Genomic DNA, 5,000 nt, shown 5'->3' on the forward strand with positions numbered 1-5,000 from the left:
TGTGTGTAGCCCCTTGTGGGCAATAAAGAAATAAGAAACGTTAGCACGCCGGGTGAAATGCTTAGCGGTATTTCGTCTGTCTTTATGTTTTGAGTTCAAATTCCGCCGTGGTCGACTTTGCCTTTCATCCTTCCGGGATCGATTAATTTAAGTACCAGTAGCGTACTGGGGTCGATGTAATCGACTGGCCCCTTCCCCCAAGATTTCAGGCCTGGTGCCTATATTAGAAAAGATCATTTAGTTTACTTAAAACGAGCTGGCAGAATCGTTATTACGCTGGATAAAATGCTTAGCGACATTTTTTCCGGTTTTACAGTCTGAGATCAAATTCTGCTGAGGTCGACTTTGCCTTTCATCCTTTCGGGTCCGATAAATTAAGTACCAGTTGCGTACTGGGGTCGATCTAATCGACTTGCCCCTTCCCCCAAAATTTCGGACCTTTTGCCTAGGGCAGAAAACAATATTCTTACAATAGTCGCTATGATAGTGTTGAGAGCGACCCATTTTGTAGTGCTGATTATAGTATGGGTAGTTGCAGTAGTGTTAGTAGAATCATTTGTTCTTATTATTGTAGCAGTTACTATGGTGGTGGTGGTGTGGTGACTCTTGCTGTGATGTTGGTTGTAGTAGAGGCGGTTGTGGTAGTATTAGTCTTTGTTTTGCGTGTAGTTGTGATTATTATAGTAGTTACTGTAGTAGTATTACTGGTAGCTCTTGTGGTACTAGTTGTTGTGGTAGCAGTTATAGTGGTATTGGATGTGGCTCTTGTGGTGCTAATTGTTCTAGTGGTGCTTGTTGTGACATAGTGATGCCAGCGTTGACTCTTGTTGTAATGGGAATTGCTATGATGTCAGTGTCGGGTTTTGTTGTGATGAGGATTGCTGTGCTGTTGGTGACGACTTTTGTTGTGGTGGGGATTTTTTTGATGTCGATGTTGACTCGTGTTGTGGTGGAGATCGCTGTGACGTCGACGGCGAGTCTTGTTGTGGTGGGGATTGCTGTCCTGTTGGCGGTGGTTTTCGTTGTGGTGCGAATTGCTATGATGTCAGTGGTGAGTCTTGTGGTTATGGAGTTGCTATAATGCTGGTGGCGAGTCTTATTGTGATGGGGATTGCTATGATGTTAGTGGTGACTCTTTCTGTGCGAGGATTGCTGTGATGTCGGCGGGGACTCATGCTGTGGTGTTGTACTAATTGTCTTCATGTTGTTGTTGTTGTTGTTGGTTTTGTGACACTGATTGTTGTTGTGATGTCGGTTGTTGTTAATATATTGGTTTCAAATTTTGGCACCATGCCAGCAATTTTAGGATAGGGACAAGTCGATTATATCGATCCCAATGTTCAACTGGTGCTTTTTTATCGACTCCGAAAGCACGAAAGACAAAGTCGACCTTGGCAGAATTTGAACTCAGAACGTAAGGATGGGTGAAATGCCGCTAAGCATTTTTTCCAGCGTGCTAACGAGACTGCCAGCTCGCTGCCTTAGTGTTGGTTGTAGTATGGTCTGTGTTGTCGTTGGTTGCTGTTCTGGTAGTTGTAGTGTAATTATCGCTGATAATTATAATAGTGGTGGTGGTCGTGGTGGTTCTGGTGGTTCTGGTGGTGCTGTGTGGTGGTGGTTGTGGTGACTGTAGTGGTGGTGGTTGTGGTGTTGGTTGCGGTGGAGATGGTAGTGGTGGTGGTGATGGTGGTTAGTAATAGTAGTAGTGGTGGCGGTGGCGGCGGTGGCGGCGATGGCGGCGGCAGCAGTGGTGATGATGGAGGTATTGTTTTTGTTGTTGGTGGTGGTGGTGGTTGTGGTTGTGGTGGTTGTGGTGGTTGGTAATAGTTGTTGTGGTTGTGGTGGTGATGTGGGCTGGCCGACCGTGCAGCTGGTCCAAGACCGAAGCCACAAAATCTACAATGAAAGGCATATTGTGCTCCCGAGTCAAAGTCGACGTCCACGATTGATGTGGCGTAGAATGTGACGTGATGGTGTTGCGGCAGCGTTTATAGTGTGCTAATGGTTGTAGTGGTGTTTGCATTGGTAATTGTGGTGGTGATGTTTTGCAGCATTTGTTCTGACATTTCACGGCCTGAGTTCAGATCTTACCGATGTCCTTTGAGGATCAATAATATGAAGTATCAATCTCATACCGGAATTGATTTAATCGATTAACCTCATCGTTACACATCGGACCTTCAGCCGATGTTAAAAACAATTGTCTATAAGGCGCAGGCGTGGCTGTGCGGTAAGAAACTTGTTTGCTAATCTCAAGGTTTTGAGTTCAGTCCCACTGTGTGGCACCTTGATCAACTGTCTTCTACTATAACCTCGGGCAGATCAAAGTCTTGTGAGTGGATTTGGTAGACGGAAACTGAAAGAAACTCGTCGTATATATATATATATATATATATATGTGTGTGTGTGTGTGTGTGTGTATCTATCTATCTATCTATCTATCTATCTATCTATCTATATACTCATACATACATATGTGTGTGTGTGTTTTTTGTTCCCCACCACCGCTTGACAACCGGTGTTGGTGTATTTACGTCCCTGTACATTGGCTCGGCAAAAGATATTGATAAAATAAGTACCAGGCTTAAAAGAAAAATAAGTACCCGGGTTGATTCATTCGACTAATATTTCTTGAAGGCACCAGCATGGCCGCAGTCTAATGACTGAAACCAATAAAAGACAAAAAGGTAAAAGACATTGTAGCGGTAAGGCGGTGAGCTAGCAGATTCGTTAGCACTCCGGTCAAAATGTTTAGCAGCGTTTCGTCCGACTTTACGTTCCGAGTTCAAATTCTACCGAGGTCGACTTTGCCTTTCTTCCCTTTCGGAGTCGATAAAATGAGTACCAGTTGAGTACTCGAGTCGATGTAATCGACGTACTCCTTTACCTCGAAATTGCTGGCCTCATGCCTAAATTTGAAACCAATAGTGTAATGATTATTAGTTCCGCCTTAGCGAAGGCAGAGGTATTGTTTTCAGTCGTCTTTCTTTGTTTGTTTGTCCGTGGACGGGATATCTCAAGAACCGCCCGATGGATTCGGATGAAACTTTCAGGGATGTTTGGCCTTATGAGTGGCACGAACTGATTAGATTTTGGGATCGATCCGGTACTGGACAAGGATTCTGGTTTATTTATCCTGTTTTTTTACTTGATTTTTGAGAGCGGTCAGGTTCATTTTTAGTATTCTCGTTTGTGAGAGAAATCAAGTTTATTTCAGATATTCTCATTTTAAAAATCATCTCTGGCTAATCGTTGAGAGGATGTTGGTGTTACCTTGGCTGAGGTCTGCGCCCTCTCAGTGCTCTTGTTTGAATTAGTTTTGAAAAATCTTGCCTCTCGCAATATAAAATCATTTCTCATGGCTCCAGTAAACAAAATGGAAAAGGCGCTGCCTCGGGGGATGGTGAGAGAGGACGAGCTGGCAGAATCGTTAGCACGCCGGGCGAAATGCTTAGCGGTATTTCGTCTGCCGCTATGTTCTGAGTTCAAATTCCGCCGAGGTCGACTTTGCCTTTCATCCTTTCGGGGTCGATAAATTAAGTACCAGTTACACACTGGGGTCGATGTAATCGGCTTAATCCCTTTGTCTGTCCTTGTTTGTCCCCTCTATGTTTAGCCCCTTGTGGGCAATAAAGAAATAGGTATTTCGTCTGCAGCTATGTTGTGAGTTCAAATTCCGCCGAGGTCGACTTTGCTTTTCATCCTTTCGGGGTCGATTAAATAAGTACCAGTTACGCACTGGGGTCGATATAATCGACTTAATCCGTTTGTCTGTCCTTGTTTGTCCCCCCTGCGTGTAGCCCCTTGTGGGCAGTAAAGAAATAAGAATCGTTAGCACGCCGGGCAAATTGCTTAGTGGCATTTCGTCCGTCTTTACGTTCTGAGTTCAAATACCACCGGGGTTGACTTTGCCTGTTATCTTTTCGGGATCGATAAAATACGTACCGGTTAAATACTGGGGTCGATGTAATTGATTTATCCCACCTTACTCGAATTTACTGGCCTTGTACCAAAATCTGAAGCCAATATTGTGGTGACGTAATAGTCGTTCTTGTTGCTCTTGTTGTTGGTGGTGGTGGTTGTGGTGATAAAAGACTTGGTTTTGATTCTGTTGTTGGTGGTGCTGGTAGGGGTCTTCGTGGGGCGGCGGGTTAAGCGGTGATGAAAATTGTTCTTGCTATTGCCATTATCGTGGTCGTTGTCGTTATGTTGTTGTTGTTGTTGTTGCCGTTGCCATTGTCAATGTTGTTGTTGTTGTTGTTGTTGGCAACGGTAGTGAAATTATTTGGCTCTATGTCGGCCCTGATAGGATAGACTTATGATCAAAGGCGATCCAACCGTGACCGACCGCATTATACAATATGCCATTTTTTTTTTTTTTTGTATAAGACGACAGAGATTGATCTGAGGAAGATTTAGCTATTTCCTTCCCGTCAAACAAACGCGAAAAGGCTCTGCAACTGGGAGTGGTTTACGGTGGTGATGGTGGCTGTTGTGGTGTCAGTAGGGGTGGTTGCAGCCTTAGTAGTGGTAGTGGTGGTGACGGCAGTTGCAGTGGCAGTGGCAGTAGAGGGAAAGGTGTTGTTTATGATGGTGGTGATGATGACAGAAGTAGTGGTAGTGCTGGTAGTGGTAAAGTGCTTACTTTGATGTTCTTGTTGTTGATGATAGTGATGGTGATTGCGGAGATGGTGGTGATAGTAGGGGAAGTGGCTATGGTTGTTGTTGTTGGTAGTGGTGGTGGTGGCGGCAGTGGTAGTGGGAAAGGTGGTTTATGTTGACGGAGGTGATGACAGATATAGTGGTGGTAGTAGTGGGAAAGTTGCTGTGGTTGTGGTTGTAGTAGTAGTAGTAGTAGTAGTAGTAGTTGTTGTTGTTGTTGTTGTCATTGTTGTAGTTGTTAGTGGTGGTTGTTGTGGCTGACAGAGGTGGTTGTGGTGGTAGCGCAGAAGTTGTTGTTTCTGATGCTGGTGGTGGTGGTGGTAGTGGGGAAAGTTGCT

The sequence above is a fragment of the Octopus bimaculoides genome, chromosome 1 (genome assembly GCF_001194135.2).
Source record: "Octopus bimaculoides isolate UCB-OBI-ISO-001 chromosome 1, ASM119413v2, whole genome shotgun sequence".
Classification (NCBI taxonomy): domain Eukaryota; kingdom Metazoa; phylum Mollusca; class Cephalopoda; order Octopoda; family Octopodidae; genus Octopus; species Octopus bimaculoides.